Consider the following 17,544-nt stretch of genomic DNA (forward strand, 5'->3'; position numbering starts at 1 on the left):
CAGGCAGAAGAATGCTTATCAATATTCCCCCTCTGTGCTCTGTGAATTTCATTCTTCTCACTGTGAGTTCTGTGTACCTAGAGGAGAGAGCCCCTGTTGCTCTCTTCCCTTGTATGCTTGACCCCACTAGTAACATGACAAACAGGGGTATTAAATTTAGCACGCTTTAAGAAGATAGCCACACAACTTGTTTCTCAGTTTCTCCATAGTAGTAAAAGAGTTATCAGGCTGGCGAGGTGACTCAGCAAGGCAAGGCACTTGCTGTCAAGCCTGCGTATACAATGCTCTGTCTGCCTGTACACCTGCAGGCCAGAAGAAGGCCCCAGATCTCATTGTAGATGGTTGTGAGCCACCATGTGGTTGCTGGGAATTGAACTCAGGTCCTTCTGGAAGAGGCGCCAGTGCTCCTAACCTCTGAGCCATCTCTCCATCCCCGAATCAGTGTCCTTTTATCTTCTATCCCTACATCCACTCTGAGGTGGGTTACACATGTATAGGGAAGGAGGGAAAAAAACATAACGGCTTGAGGCTGATGCAGCCCCAGGGCCGGTGCAGCAGAGGCTTCCAAACCCAGCTGGGAGCAACTCGGTTAACCAGACAAAACCCAATATGCTTTACTTCAGTATAATGGGGTCTCCGTATCATTCACTTTGCAAAATTGCCTGCTCCCAAGGCTCATCCCATCTGAAAAAATCCTATATGAGGACAGATCCCAGGGACACCTTTCAGAACGCCACTGACCTGACTTTTCCAAGAGAGCTGACATACTTCCAGGAAAATCAGATCTCTTCTGGGAATTCCTTGTCTTGCCCTGCCTGCAACCTTAGCTCATTAATCATCCTCCTTCCATTAAAGTTTGTCCCCAGATTCCTGGCAGCCACCATGCTCTTGAGATGTTCCTTGAGTGTGTATTTCATCGCATTATAAAACTTCCTCCTGATTCCTTACTTTGTGTTGTTTCTGAGTTTTTTTTTATCCCATAGTGATAAAAATCTGGAATCCCAGGTTGGAGCTTTAGTCTGAGCTCCCTGGGCCCCTCCCTCTCCCCTTCCATCTTCCCTATTGGCAACAAAATAATAGCAAATGTTGCCAACTTGATCTCCAAGTAGTGTCTAACCACTCCAGTGCTCTCAAACGCCACTAAGGTGGGAGTCTCCATTTCTATTCTAGGAACTAATATTTCTGTTTCCTCACTGGGCTTCTGCTCTCACTATTGTCCACCCCCCCCCCCCATAAACTTCATGGTCCACGAGGCAGTCTGTCTTAGTCTTCTGTTGTCGTGAAGAGACTCCATGGCCACTGCAGCTCTTACAAAGAAAACCCTTTAGTTGGGACTGGCTCACAGGTTCAGACATTTAGTCCACTATCATTAGGAGGGTAAGCACGTTGGCACACAGGCAGATATGGTGCTGAGAGTTCTGCGTCTGGATCTTCAGGCAGCAGGAAGAGAGAGAGAAAAAAGTGAGCTATGGGGCCTGGCTTGGGAATCTGAAACCTCAAAGCCCACCCCCAGGGACGCACTTCCCCCAAGGCCACGCCTCCCAATAGTGCCACTCTCTATGAACCTATGGGGGGCCATTTTCATTCAAACCAGCATACAGTCAGAGCAAGATGTCAAAAGCATAAGTCAGATCATTGTCCGTTATCTCATTAACATTTACTAACCACTCAATGTGTTTCTGAGGTTATCTGAAATTCTTCCATTACAAAATTCTCCAGGTCTGTCAGGCTCTGTCCTTACCTACTCCGACCTTATTACACACACTCTATTTCCTGGGCTCTAATCACAATGGCCTTTATGTTCTGCTGATGTGCCAAGCATCTCCCTGGCCTGCATACGGTACAGGCTGTTCCCCTTGCCGGTGAGGCTCCTTTCCCAGCTCAGGGGGTTGCCCGCTTCCATTCAGCACATCTCCCCAAGAGGCTGTCTCGACCATTCAAACGAAACCAGCCGTTCTCCACCACTCATCCCTTACTTCTACTCTCCATACTATCTAATCCTATGCTGTCTTCTTGCTTATTCATTACGTTAACAGCGTCTTCTGGTGCAGAACATAAGCACCACATCAACAAATGCCTGGCTTTGTTTGCTGCCTAATTCTCAGTGAGAAAAACAAGCTTACGGCAGGGTCTGGGGAAGGGCCTGCTGTGGTCTCCCAGCACACAGGTAGTGGAACCATCGCCAGGCTAGAATGCTCAGCTGCTGCCAGCCTTCTGGACAGATACCAGGTTGCCAATTCCTTTCCTTGAAGGAACAACCCCATGTGCTGACATTCCAGGTTCCCCTAGTGCTTACGTGTGAGCACAGGAACCTCCATGCCTGCCCAACAGCGCATCCCTGTAAACTCAGCACTTAGGAGGTTTGAACAAGAAGGATCCCCATGAATTTGAGGCCAGCTTGGGTTACATCATTCTGGCTGTGCTTTTTTTTAAAAAGAAAAAAAAAAAAAAAAAACCTCAAGTGCACAGGACAGTGTTTGCACAGCCCTGCCACTCTCCATCCCTGATGGGGACGGAGAATAAGCGCCAGCTCCCTGCGGCACTCCTGCATATTGATCCCAGGTGTGTCCCCCAGGACCTGTGATGGATTGGCTGTCTGAGTCTTTGCAAGCTGTTACAACAAAACAGCATGGACTAGGGGTTTACAGACAGTAGGAATTGGTTTCTTGCCCAACCAAAGGCTGAAGAGTCCAAGGTCAAGGTGGTCTGGTAGTTAGCAGGGGATAGCCCGCTCCTGCAGACAGGGTTACAGAGCAGAAGGGCTACAGAGCATCCTTGAGCCTCTGACAGTGTAAAGGAGCTAATCCCATCATGACGACTGTTTGTTTGTTTTTTTTTCCCTAAGGGCCCTGTCTCCTCATACATCACATTGAAGATTGTAGGTCAACATATGAGTTTGGATTGGGCACAGATTTTCAGATCCTAGCAGGGAGACTTACTCAAGTCTCTTAGGGGACTAAGTCCCAGGTGACTTTGTTTTTTCTTTCTGGATTCAGTGTTCAAGCGCTTCTCATCTATTTGGGGAGCAGGGTCCCTGTCAGCAGGGATTCTACACAATCTGTTCTCTGAGCTCTTTTGTCTGCTTCTAACCAGTCCTGAACTTGCAGCAAACTTTCTCACCTGCCCAGCCCCATGCGCGACACTAATTACATCTTTGCTCCTTTCCTGTGGCCCTTCTCTGACCTCTTCGACCTTTTTCATGGCCTTTCCTCTTTCGGCATGTGGAATCATATAGATCTAAGACTGGACAACATCTGTAATCACCTGGGTTGCTCTTTTGGGCCACCAAATGTCACAAGTTTCCGAGTCAACCTGACAGATCAAAGCCCTTCAGGCACAGGTGTGTGTGAGTGTGTGTGTATGTGTATGTATGTGTAGTGTATGTGTATATGTATGTAATTGCGTGTGTGTGTATGTTCAGCACTGCTGATGTTTGGATTTTGGTTGTTTAATTTATTCTTTCCTCTGCCAGAGGAGAAATTTTGGCTAGATCTGTTTCCTGTCCAACTTCAGCACCCCAGTGTAAGAAATATCAAATAAAAGCCTTTCCTCTCAAATCCTATAAAACTTGTGTTTAGGACAAAGAATTCAAATCTTCGTATCCCCTCCCTACCTTGCAAATGTTTTAGTCTCTCCATCACTCCACACAGTACAACATTTGTTTACATAAAAGTCCACTAGTGTATTCCAGAAATTTGATGGCCTAGATCAGCGACCCTTTTCTTTTCAGAGCAGAGCCCCCTTTCCCCTTCCTTCATTTCCTGTACACTAATTTCTTTTCAGGCTAGCCAGTTAAGCTAAGACTGTGAAGTCAGTTACCAACCAACAGAAAAAAGACACAGTTATCACCTGAGTTCGAACAAAAACCAAACTCGTTTCCTGTCTGTCTCTGTGTTCATTTCCCAGGACACACTCTTGATCAAGAGTAAAGTTTTCCTGACTCTCCAGGTGGAATCGCATTCTCTTTCTTTGCAATCGGACCCTTGGAGTTCTAGCTACATCTAGGTTTATGTAACACACCTGGGACTGTCCAGGAGTCCTGTCGTCAAACCACACACAGACCGCTGTGCCTGGTCACTGTGCTTCCTTCTCTGACTACCTTCCCACAAAATTATAGGGAGCAGAAATCTGTGACTGCAATCAACCTGGCGAATGTAGTCAAGAATCCAGAGAGGCTGCTGGTGGCCCACAGACCGGCCCACAGACCTTCCCACAGTGGAACGGCACCCTGGCTCCTGTCTGAAGCCTGGATCTGCTCATGTTGCTGCCAATGGTAGGAGGGGTATTTATAGAAAGGAGCGTGGCCCGGGGCAACTAGGCTACAGCTAACAATTAAAAAGCCACAATTCTCATACACACGGACATCTGAGGGAAGCTCTTGTCAGTCAACTTTCAGTTAGCGTAAAATAAAAATACCCAAGGTAATTAACTTAGAAAGAGAAAATGTTTATTTTGGCCTGTAGTTTGGAAGATTCTAGGTCATCACCAAAAGGCGCTATTGCTCTGGGCCTGTGGCAGTACCGTGATGGTAGAGCAAGCCTACTCCCCTCAAGGCTGGAATGAACAGAGAAGGGAAGAGACTGGGATCCCACAGCTCTCACAGGGACACCCACAGACGTTTGTGCCTCCCAGTGGGCCCAGCAACCTAGAATGTCCCTAATGTTACAATGTTATCTTGTTTTATTTTGGATTTGGGGGCTTTGTTTTGTTTTGTTTTGTTTTGTTTGTTTGTTTTTTCAAAAAAAAACAAAGTAGCCTTGGCTGTCCAAGAACTCACTGTGTAGACCAGGCTGGCCTCAAACTCAGAGATCCAGCCGCATCTTCTTCCTGAGTGCTGGGATTAAAGGTGCACAGCACAATCCTTGGCTCCAACACTGCCATTCTAAGGAGCAAGATTTCAGTGCATAGGCCTTCTGGTAGCAAGGAGGACCAAACTGTAGTGTCCCCTTCAGTAGCCATGTTTACTATCACCATTTTTTCATTGTGGCTGCTATTTCCTCCTTATTCACGGCATTCTTTCTGACATGGTTTTCTCATATGTCATAGGCCACCAGCAGTACATAAAGCTCAAGGAGAAAAGGAAAACTTGGAGGGAAAAAAAAACGCTCCAAAAAACTAGAAGTCAGTTTAATTCTGCCTGTGGGAACAGATATCAACATTTCTCACCTGTTCTGCACAGGGGCAGTGTCTTTGGCATTGGTATGTATCTGGTGACATTTCCTTCTTCCACTAGAATGCACCATCACCTACAGAATAGAGTTCAAGCACATTGCATGTAGTGTACAAGACCCTCAGCAATTGAACTCGACTTGTTCCTTTCCCCATGTGTGCATTCATGTGTGTGCATGTATGTAGAGACCATCAGTCAACTTTGACATCTTCCTCAATCGCTCTCTACCTTAGTTTTTGTTACCTTTTCCAGACAGTGCCTCTCAAAGAGTCTGGAGTTCCCAAATCATGTACATTAGTGAGCCCCGGGGACCAGTCTGCCTCCATCCCCTCAGCACTGGGATTACAGCCTGTGCAGCCTGCCTAGCTTTCTATGTGGGTTCTGGGAATCTAAACGCAGATCCTCATGCTGGTGTAACGTGGCGGCTTGGAGGAGAAATGCTCCCAATAGGCTCACATGTTTGAACAGTTGGTCTTCAGTTGGTGGAGGAAGGGCATTACTGGAAACAGGGCTTTGAGAATTCATAGCCTTACCCCACAACCTGTGTGGGTGAACTGTGATTTCTCAGCTGCCTGCCACCATGGCTTGCTTGCCATGATGGGCTCTCCCTTTAGAACCAGAAGGCAGAATAAGCTTCCCTTCTTAAGTTGCTTCAGTTGTGGAATTCTATCACAGCAACAAAACATAACTTACACATATGGCAAGCCCTTCACCAAATGAGCCAGATCCCCAGCTCTTTTTAAGGATTTGTTCATGTAGTTTCTAGACCCAGAGGGCTCCAGTAGTGTTGGGGGCGTGGGATGGCTTTATCACGGGTATTTAGAGGCAACAATTTTAGTCCCTATTACTTTTCATAGATGCTGTAACTTTTGTCCCAATGATATTGTTTTCATTTACTGCTTGTTTGACTATCAATACTTGTGTTCTAAGAACCAAGTGTAACATGTATACATGGATTTCTTTTAATAGCACACCCTCCTGGAATTGTTTACTTAGCTTTTCTTCCTCATGTAGAAATTTGTAATTTATTCTTTCATTTTGTTGTGAGGTATCAACCAGAGAAGACTGCTTGGACATGGGTGTGAGCCAAAAGGAAGTCTTTTTAGCCAGACAGTGACAACGTTGCTGTTCGGGATCCTAGGGTAGGCTCAGCCTTTCTCAGGGTGAACTTTTAAGAAAAGAAGAAGAGGAAGAAGAAGAAGAAGAGGAGGAGGAGGAGGAGGAGGAGGAGGAGGAGGAGGAGGGGAAAAGGAAAAGGAAAGGAAAAGAAAAGAAAAGAAAAGAAAAGGAAAATGTGTGGGTTGCTATACTTCAGTTAACAAGAACAGTGAGCCAGAAACAGAACTACAGAAACAAAAAAGCAAGGTTGGTACATTTAGAGACTTTCCCAGCACTATGGACTTTGATGAATTAGGTCTTTGTTTTCATTTTGGCAGGTGGTGCTGTGTACGTGCAGAGTTTCATGGCCTGAATGGTATTTCCATCATGGACACAGTTCTGCTAAGGTCTGGGCCTCTGCTAAGGTCTGCAATCTTGAGGAAGACATGATAATTGCATACATTTTGGGTGTACAATGTGATGTGTCCCCTTTTTTACACATTCTGTAATGATCCAGTCAAAGTAATTCATCCCTCTGCCACCTCAAACATTCATCATTTCTTGGCTAATCAAGGAGGTCTCCTTTTATCTGACCCTCCCTGAGGGTTAGACAGAAGTTGGAACTTTACATCCAGCTTGGGAGACTTTAAACACCCTGAAAGATATCTCATCTTTCTCTGCTATTGTGAGTAGATGTATTTTGCAATATGATGTCAAAGTTGACTTGAGATATTTATAATTTATATTGATAGATGTTCTATAAAGATCATAAAACTCTTCTTTGTGCATATACTTGTAAGTGGCTTTACCATTTGTTAGCAGAGATGAAAATATTGCCCAGAATAACTTTAAAGGCCTTCCTCAACAAATATAATCTCATATAACTGATGATTCCACACTACTAATAAGATCCAGTGTTAGGTGAGGTAGTGCCTGCCTATGCTGTCAGCACTCAGGAAAATGAGGGGGGGGGGGAAGATGCAGTTTGAGCCAGCGTGAGCCTCATAGTAAATTGGAGCCTTGCCCTGGCTCTTTGACGAGAACTCATCTTAGAAAAACAAAAGCAAACAAGAAGACACCCGAGATCATGACTGAATCGGTGTTAGATCCTCGCGGTCCAGCTTCGTTAGAGGCCAGCGCCGGGACTGGCTCAACAAAAACCCTCACAGAACATTGATTCAACCCGTTGCTCAAAAGCACCCAACTTAGAAAAGGTGGTTTCCTGCTTGCGGATGGCATCAGAGCCAATAATGGAAAGGATTGGGAGCCTGCAGAAAAACTGCTGGGCAGGGGTTATTAATCAAAGAAAAGTTCTAAATACACTTTCTTAACTTTTTTTTTTTTTACTTTAGGGACTGGAAAGACAGCCCAGAAGTTAAAAGCGCTTCCTGCTCTTTCAGAGGACCAGCGTTTGGTTCCCAGACCCGTATCAACACCTCACAGCTGCCTATACACCAGCTGCAGGGCACCGGACACTGACACCCTCTTCTTGCCCCTGAAGGCATCTACACATGGGGCACACATTCACATGCGTGTGCCAGAAATTAGAAATAAGTCTTTACATTTTTCACATAAATTTAGTTACGTGTGCCCACGTATGTGTGTGTGTGTGTGTGTATGTGTGTGTGTGTTTGAAAGAAAGAGGGCGAGAAAAAGAGAAGAGAGGACAACTTACAGGAATTGACTCTCTCCTTCTACCATTAGGTCAGGCTTGGCAGCAAATGTGTGAGAGAGATTTTATATTACCTATCTTCTTGTGTCTCTTTTATTTATTTATTTATTTATTTATTTATTTAGACTCATAATATTTTTTTAGGTTAATCCACCTTGTCACAAATGCCAGAATCGCATTTTCATGGTTGGATACTATTCTATGCCAGAGGATATCGTGTTTTCTTTATCCATTCATCTGCTGACGGGCTCAGTTGTTTGTTTGTTGTCCTAATTTGCATTCTATTGCTATGATAAACAACAGGACCGAGAGCAGGCTCACGTTTGAACGCTTGGTCCGCACCCCTACCCCTTTAGAGGAACTGTTTGGGAAGGATTAGAGGTGTGGCTTTGTGGGAGGAAGTGTGTCAAGGGGAGTGGGGGGATCAGTTTTAAAGTTTCAAAAGTCCAAGTCTGGCTCAATCTCATTCTTTTTCTGCCTGAAGATCAGCATGTTTTTAAGCTCTTAGCTACTGCTCTAACACTGTGTCTGTCTGTCACCTGCCATCATGTGCTCCCCATCACGATGATCATGGACTCTATGATCAAGCCCCTAATTCAATACTTTATTATATAAGTTGCCTCATTTATGGTGTTTTGTTGCCTTGTTTACAGTGTTTGATCATAGCAGTAGAACAGTACCCAAGATAAAAGGAACCAGTTTACTTCAGACTATAGTTATAGACCATAGTGAATTGAATTAGGGCCATAGAAGGATGCTGCTTACAGGCTTGCCCCTCATGGCTTGCTTCACCTGCTTTCTTCTACCACCCAGGACCATCTGCCCAGGGATGGCACCTCTCCTCGTGACCTGACCCCACCACATCACTCCTTAATCAAGAAAATGCTCCACAGATTCTCCTATAGGCCAATCTGATGGAGACAATTTCTCTTCACTTTCTTGTTTGTATCAAGCTAACAACAGCAACAACAACAAAATAACCAGAGCCAGGTGCGGTGGTGCACACCTATAAACTCAGTACTCAGTGAGACAGAGGCAGGCAGATCTCTGTGAATTCAAGGCCAGCCTGGTCTACAAGTGAAGTCTAGAAGAGCCAAGGCTACACAGAGAAACTCTTGTCTCGAAAAACTGAAAACCAAACCAAACTAAACAAACAAAAAGACAAACAAACAAAAAACGTGACCAGAATACATAGCACAGCTGCTGTGACTGGTGTTGTAATCAACATGGCAGTACAGATGTCTCATTAAGATGCTGATTCCAATTCTTTTCTATATGTGTCCAGAAGTCGTTAACGCACCACTCAGGGAGGCAAGTGGATCTCTGTGGATTCAAGGCCAACAAACACCTCGTAAGCTAGCTAGCTCTATTTTTTATTCTCTTGAGGAACCACCCTGTTGTTTTGCACAATGGCTCGACCATTCTACACTCTCACCCAGAGTGCACAAAGGCTCCCCTTGCTACACACTGCCGCCAGCGCTTGATCCCTCTTCTCTGTGCTCACAGGGGTGAGGCAGTATGTCACTCTGGGTGATTTGCACTTCCTTGGAGCTTAGTGCTATCAAACATCTTTTCATATAAATGAACATTTAGAGTCCTACTTACAAATCATGTGCAAACATACATCCCATTAGAGTTACTAGTTGGATATGTGAAATGAAAAAAAAATTTTTTTAATTGGAATTTGTCAGTTAGGGTTTCTATTGCTGCAATAAAACACCGTGACCAAAATAACCTGGGGGAGGAAAGGGTTTGTTTGGCTTATGCCTCCACATAACTGTTCATCATCTAAGGAAGTCAGGGCAGAAACTCAAACAGGGAAAGAACCTGGAGGCAGGAGCTCCTGCAGAGGTCGTAGAAGGGTGCTGCTTCCTGGCTTGCTCCTCGGGACTTGCTCAGCCTGCTTTCTTACAGAACTCAGGACCACTAGCCCAGGCTGGGCCCTCCCCCATCAACCACTAATTAAGAAAATGCCATGTAGTCTTACCTACACCCTGATCTTATGGAGGCATTTTTTTTTCAATTGAGGTTCCCCCCTCAGATGACTTGAGGTTGTGTCAAGCTGACATAAAACCAGCCAACACAGAATTGCTCTGGCCAAGAAGCTAATTTCATAACAAAAGCAGTGTGATTCAATGTGCTCATGTCCCTAGAGTTCACTGAGATTAGCAAATGCCATCATCCAAAACCCCTTAGCAAATGCCAGGTAAGAGAGCTCTCCTAACAGTACACTCTCTGAATTAATAGTTACCGATGTGACCAATATCTGCTGGTGTTTTCCTAACACCTAAGACAGAAGACCAGGCCCACAGAACTGATCTATGGTGGGAGTCAGTCCCTAACCCACTTGCAAATGTCTGCAACTTCATAGCTCTCAGCGCAGCAGTATTTCCTTAGAGACCTACAAACCCACTGTGAGAACAAAGCTGGGAGTGGAGATTGCACCTGGTCATCCTGAGCGTCGCTGAATTCTCTGGTGGAGGAGAAACAAACAGTATGAAGTGCTTCCTCCACATCTGGTCCACAAAGAGATCAGCAAGCATCTTTAAAAGTGAACGACAATGCAAAATGAAATTTCCCAGGAAAGAAATCGCTGGAAACAATTTGTCCTTAGCCAAGAACAAGAGCTCTCCCTTGAATGTCTGGAGGACTATTGGGGATGTCTGCTTGTCACTTTCTTCAGCTTCAGAGACATGTGATAGTTAATGGAAGTAGATGATAGAAGAGAGGTGTCATTCAAAGCTTTAAAGAGCAAAAGGATTTTAATCTCACAGATGAGAATATAAGCAAACGCAAAGGATGAAAGGATGGATCCTTTAAACTGATTCTCCATTAAGTGTCATTCGTTTTGCTTGTGGCTGTGTGTAGCACAGGTGTGTCTTCTGCAAATATAAAAGCCGAAAGACCTTTTTCAGTACAATTTACAGATCCAAAAACCTTCAGCAAAGGGGCTGGAAGCTCAGTGGTAGAGCACCTGCTTGTCTAGCATAACAAGGCCCTGGGCTCCACCCTCAACACCACAGACAACATCAATAACAGCAAACCGACAACAAACGAGCAGGAAAACTACGAAGTCTAAGGCTTTAAAGTGAGACCATACATTTAGATAATTTACTGTCACAGAAAAGGCAAGTAAGCACCTTAGGTAGATATTACTGTCATGAAATCCACAGCACACAAAGATAACAATATTAAAACTGTTTATGAATAAAATTTAATATTTGTTATAATATTAACCAACACATAATATACAAATTTGCTACATAGCAAGGACCTTAATAAATGCTCATTTCTTTCCTTCTATCTACCAAAAGAATTTGGAAAAGAAAGAAAACATTATCTTTTTTTTTTTATGCACTGTTCATATAGGTCACTATGACCTCAAGCTCACTGTGCACTGAGAAGGACCTTGAACTTCTAAACCTTCTGTGTGTACTTCTGGAGTTCTGGGATTACAGGCATGAGTCATCATACCTACTTTACCAAGTACTGGGGATTGAAATGAGGGCTTTGTGTATGCTAGGAAAGAACTCTTCCAAATGAGCTACATCCCAGCCCTGGAAACACCACATTTTACTTAAAAGAAACAGAAGAAGATAGGTACATATCTAATTAGTAGGCAGCAACTTTATTACTAAGGTGAGACACGGGTTGGTTTCTTGGTTTTATTACCAAAACTGTTACCACACGAGGAAAAAAAAAAAAAAAAAAACAAGTCAAAGCTAAAGTAAAGAAGCATCTATTTTAAATAACATGGAAAAATGAAACAAGTTCAAAACAGAGTCTTAGGAAGGAAGTGTCTGGTTTGGACTCAGGAAAAAGCTTACCCAGGTACAGCCCCTTGAGTCAGCTTGGGCAAAGGAGACCTTGGTGAGTGGAGGGAGAAGAGCCTCTGAGACTCTCCCTGCAGACTCGACAGGAGAGCAGAAAAGAAATGCCTGCGTTCTGGGTCCCCGAGTTCTTGAAGAATACCAGGCCTGCAAAGGAAAACTTGGAGCCTGAACGTACAGCTCAAAGTGACAAGGCTTGCTATGATGCTGTGACAGCTGATCAAGACCCCAGTACTCATAAAAGACCACCATCTGCCTTCTTCCTGTTTTGCTCTGAATGTGGTCCAAAGATGAAGAGTGGACACTCAGGCTTGTCTGCTGGGAACGCAGCAAGGAAACTGGGTGAGATGTGGTCTATGCTGACAGCTGAAGATAAGCCTCTGTATGAGCAGAAGCAGCTGAGCCGAGGGAAATACGAAGGGCAGGATGTTGCGGGCCTCGCGGGCCTCGCACAGGGCAAAGGTGATGCAAGAAAGAAGGGCCCTGGTAGGGCAGCAGGCTCAAAGAAGAACGAAGAGAAGATGAGGAGGAGGAGGAAGAGGAAGATGAGAAAGAGGAAGAACAAATGGCTGTTCCGTGATGCCTGGGAGTGTGGGAAGGCCCAGTCAGCTGTTTCATTACAAATGTGAAATTTTAAGTACAGCTCAACACTGCCTTCTGTATAAATATTGTACAGATTTTTGTTTAGTTTATAAGATTCTTTATAGAGAAAATACACTTTTTTAAAAAATCCACATTGTTCAAAATGCTGCGAATTATAGGCTGTGAGCGTTGAGGTACAGAGGACACCTCTGTATGATCCCTATCCACTACAAGGCTCAGGGAACAGTAGTGCGGAGGTTGTGGAAAGAATGAATGTAAAACTCTGAAGCTTTGGGTGGTTTTGTTTGTTTTGTTTGTTTGTTTGTTTGTTTGTTTGAAGCAGAGTCTCCCTGTGCAGATCAAGCTGGCCTTAGACTCTCACAGACCCACCTGCCTCTGCCTCCTCAGTGAAGGATTACTGGAGTATTCCACCGTGGTCTACAGGCTGCAGCTTCTTGAGGGGCTACTGTGTAGTTAGATTTTAAAGCTTTTGACCCTGACCTTTCACAGACATTTAACAGTCTCCTTAATGTCTTGTGCGTGGTAACGCAGCAAACTTCATAGAAATTCATACTTACAAGTATTTTCTTTTTAAGGGTACTTCAGGGTTTTTAATTTGTAATAAAAATGGGCATATTAAAAATATAAAGAAATAATAAGGGACTGTCACGTATGATTTGTATACCAGTTTTTGAACTCAAATGAAAATGCCAGGTATGGAACTGACACAATAAGAAATAGAAAGCAACATGTGAGACCCCTTCTACTTTAATCTCCAAACAGTCTCTCCCTCTCTGCACACGTGAGGCCTGGTCAGTGCCTCTGTCTTTTCCCTGTGTCCTTCACTAGTTATTTTGAAGGCTCCATCCAAATCACCAGAAACTCAGTCTCTTCCCAAGAAAGGAGCTTGGCTCTCCCAGGGTTTCTGAGGTTCCTGGAAGATACTCAAGGAAGGCACAGTCCACCCAATGTGCTGACACCCTCACTCTCCAGCTCCTTAGCCCGAGCAGCTGCACATCTTGCCAAGCTGAGACTACTGATGGCCATGCTCTTTGTCCTCCTAAAGTTGAAATCTTGTCAAAACTCGTGACATGGTGACAAATCGCCTTAGAATAGTAAATGACACACTCGGCTATTTCCAGAGTTGATCAACGTCCTTGTTTCGGTTCACACGCGGGGTTCAAACCCTCAGTTACAAACCGTCTGATGTGACTGAGGCTTCTTCATATACGGGGGTTACCACACTGTGACTGCACCTTGGAGTCTCCTTGCACTCTGAGCCCCTCATTATGTTTGACTCCTTGTTAGTATGCCAGCGGCCCATATTCTTATAGTAAGCTTTCATCTCTCAGCTTAACTCCTACCCTTAAAATTTCATATCCAACAGCTCTTCATAAGGTGCGGATAGACACCCCCCCCCGGGCCCCAACTCAGCTGGAAGAAAGATGCCTCCTACACCCCATTTGAGTAACTCACCTATGAGTCAGTGGCTTCAGGCCTGAGAGATATATAAGCCACCCATTGTCTTCTATCCAAAGAATCCAAATGTCAGCTGGGATCTCGCTGATATGCCCTGTGTGCTAGTGAGGGCCCAAGTAGGAACAGAGAGCTCAGCCTGGGTACTTCAACAAGAACTGCATGGGCAGTACTATGTTCATGCAATTCTCTATAAGCCGAAAATATCACACATCACGGAAGCCATCATTAATCAAATCACCATTGAACTCCTCAAACCCGTTCTATTTCACTCAGCCAATTTCTTTGCACTATTCCAAGCTTTTGGGACAATTGCTTCTTCCTGAAGTTAATTTTGTTTAACCCCCCTCCCTTGTCACAAGTGTTTCTTTATCTCTTCAGCCACACTCTCGGGCCCATCTACTTCCACCTAACTTATCATTTAGTAAATATCAAATAAATTAAATCACCATAAGGACGGGTGGGGACACTTACAGCTTGAGAGCCACAGTACGTATTTCTTACTTGTGTTAGATTTTTTTTCATTAAAATATTTTTTAGAATATGGTGTTTAAGCACTTTATTCCAGATGGTTCACACCATATTTCTGTTCTTATTTTTAATTAAGAGGAACCCAAAAATGGGAAGTGAACTCATGCAGCATTTAAATCTATTGAGTGAGCAAATGCTGCAGCATCCTTGAGACAGACCTGACTCCTACCTCTAAGTTCTGGTTGGAATTACTAAGATTCACATGGAGGTTATAAGCCAGCAAGTACTATTTTTCATCACCTACTGTTTCTGCTTTAACAAGCTAAAGCAGAAGTGAAGAAGAAAAAGCCATACCCAGTTTATGTCATCATTTTGTTTTTAATTTGCAAACGGTTATTCCCCAGTTTTGTTTTTTTTTTTTTCAACTAGATGAAACATACATGTACAAGTAGGACAGTTTCAAAGCTGGGCAGTGATGGACTCGCCTTAAAACCCCAGGACTCAGGAGGCAGAGGCAGGCAGATTTCTAAGTTGGAGCCCAGCTTGGTCTACAGAGTGAGTTCCAGGATGGCCAGGGCTACACAGTGAAATCGTGGGTATGTGTGTAGAAGGGTGGAGGGCAGTGTCAAATTTCTTCCATGTTTCCTTTAAGATGGATGTCCTGGCTGGATTTGTGTGTCAACTTGACACAAGCTAGCGTCATCAGAGAGGAAGGAGCCTCAGTTGAAGAAATGCCTCCATGAGATTCATCTGTAAGGCAGTTTTTCAATTAGTGATTGATGGGGAAGGGCCAGTCTGTTGGAGGTGGTGCCATCCTGGGTTCTATCAGAAAGCAGGTTGATCAAGCCATGGGAAGCAGGCCAGTAAACAGCACCCCTCCAGGGCTTCTGCATCAGCTCCTGCCTCCAGGCTCCTGCCCTGTTCGAGCTCCTGTCCTGACTTTCTCCAGTAAAGGACTATGATCTCGAAGCGTAAGCCAAATAAACCTGTTCCTCCCCAGATTGCTTTTTTGTCATGGTGTTTTCACTGAAGCAGGAGAAAGCCTAAGTAAGACAGTAGGCATGAGAAATACAGTCTCTCTAGACTTTGGAGAGTAAAAGTTGCAATGAAAATGTTCAGACTCACTCTCTCTTAAGAATAAGCATAAGGAGGCATCTTGTCCAGTGGCTGCTGCCTGCTTCTAAACCAAAAGAAGAAAGGTAACTCATGGCACGAATAGTTAAGCTGTCACCTAACCTTTGCAGAGTTTGTAACTCTCATCATTTTGGACATTTTAGGAAGTGAGGTAATAGTTCCACCATGGCTATCACCCAAATACAAAACTGTTGTCTTATTTATAGGTACAGGATCCTACAAATATCTATAGGAAGGCCATGTAGCATTCGTGCTATCCGTGTAGATATTTGAATATCAATTATCTACAGTTTGTATCAAACAAAACCAAGGTATTCACAGGAAGTGACAGAGAAACCCATGCTAATAAAGGCTGAAATCCATACATTAAAAAAAAAAAAAATACTGAGCCAGGCATGGTAGCACATACCTGTGATCCCAGCACTCAGGGAGGCAGAGGTAGGTGGATCTCTGTGAGATTAAAGCCAATCTAGTCTACAAAGAGAGTCCAGGACAGCCAGGGCTATACAGAGAAACCTTGTCTCGAAGAAAAAACAAAACAAAACAAAACACTGCCATCTGTTTAGGTACCAGTCTCATGGCTGTGACAAAACACCTGACAAAAGTAGCTCAAGAAGGAAAGGTTTATTTTGGCTTACAGCCGGATGGTACAGTCCATCGTGACGAGCAAGTCACGGTGGCAGGAGCTTGAGACAGCTGGTTACAATGCATCTGAGGTGAAGAGGCAAAGAAAGATGAATGCTCCGTGCTCAGCTTGCTTTCTGTTTTCTATCCAGTCCAAGGGCCAACCTGTGGAACGGTGCCACCTGCAGCTGCGGTATTCACACCTCTGTCAACTTAATTAAGGTGATTAAGGCTTGTCTCCTAGTGATTCTAGACCTTGTCAAGCTGACAGTATTATCTATCACACTATCTCTGCAAACACCTTCAGACATTACAAATACGAGTACTTTCTGAAGATATAAACACCTCCATCAGTTGAGCAAAGTTCAAACTGAACATTTTAGCCTCACTTGAAGTATTTTACAATACGTTCATTGTAAAAATACATGTTTGCTTAAGAAAGTCCGAAGAAGATATATATGTTTCTACTTCTGTTTTCAAGTCTCATACATGTAAATTTCTTGAAAGCTATGTAAATAGTCAAGAATGTGAGGGGGGTCTTAACTAACGAACTTACAACTTATAATAGTTCATTTCAGAATTTGGAATTTTATCAACTCTGTAAAAAGGGGGCAGGTGAGATGGCTCAGTGCATAAAAGCATTCTGCCAAGCCAGAGAGCATTAACTTGATCTAGGACCCACAAGGTGGGAAGGGAGGCTCAGCTCCTAAAACTCACCCCTTCACCTCCACCTATGGGCATAAACACACACAACAAATAAGCGTAAGGGAAATCAGAAATTAAAAAAAACAAAACAAAACAAAACTTGGTAAAAAGATTTTGCTTTTAAGTGATTAGTATTTCAGAGCTTGTTCTATCAACCGAGAAACCTGGTAACATTTTCAATGCTTCAGTTCTCTTCTAAGTATTCCTTCTTTCTGCCCTCCCTTCCTCTCTTCTTCCTCTTTCTCTCTACCTCTGCTTCTCGTTGTCGTTATAGACATCTGCCATCAAGCCAGTGCTCTTATGCCAGTGCTCTTTGGATTGTTGGTAGTATTTAGTCATTTGGACCATGAATAGAAAGTAAATAAAAAAAAAAAAAAAAGAGGTGAGATGGCTCCACAATTTGATAGCAGGCCTTTGAGGCCTCTGATCAGTCCCCACCCAGCTCCTTACCTTTTTGGCTTGTCTTCCCCCGCCCCACCCTCGACCCCCTCCAGTCACAGACGCTCAAGCTGCCGTCCTCTTAGCTCTTCTCACGAGTGCCCGGCACATGGCCTTTAGACCTTCACAGGGTGATTCCTTTGCCTGGAATGTTTTGCTCAGAAAACCTCCTGACTCATGTCCTTGCCGTCGCCAAACCTTTGGGTAAAGGTCACCTCCTAGTGGAGGCCTCATCTGACTGCCTGACTAGGAGGTGACCCTTGTGACCTCCCAGGCACCTCAGCTCTACGTCTTCTGCAGCACGTCTCGTCTTCAGGTATTCAGGTAGCACTTAAGTTATTTAT

At 44.2% G+C, this 17,544-nt stretch overlaps 1 long non-coding RNA gene across 1 annotated transcript; it reads right to left on the reverse strand.

Annotated features, from left to right (window-relative positions):
- Window positions 1-14,709: 14,709 nt before the first annotated feature.
- On the reverse strand, window positions 14,710-17,302 carry LOC132656645 (uncharacterized). Its single transcript, XR_009594363.1, has 3 exons — window positions 17,213-17,302; window positions 15,425-15,479; window positions 14,710-15,049 (listed from the first exon to the last, which is right to left on the reverse strand). It is a non-coding gene; the product is annotated as an uncharacterized LOC132656645 (long non-coding RNA).
- Between the last annotated feature and the right edge of the window lie 242 nt (window positions 17,303-17,544).

Source organism: Meriones unguiculatus, chromosome 9 (genome assembly GCF_030254825.1).
Source record: "Meriones unguiculatus strain TT.TT164.6M chromosome 9, Bangor_MerUng_6.1, whole genome shotgun sequence".
NCBI classification, from domain to species: domain Eukaryota; kingdom Metazoa; phylum Chordata; class Mammalia; order Rodentia; family Muridae; genus Meriones; species Meriones unguiculatus.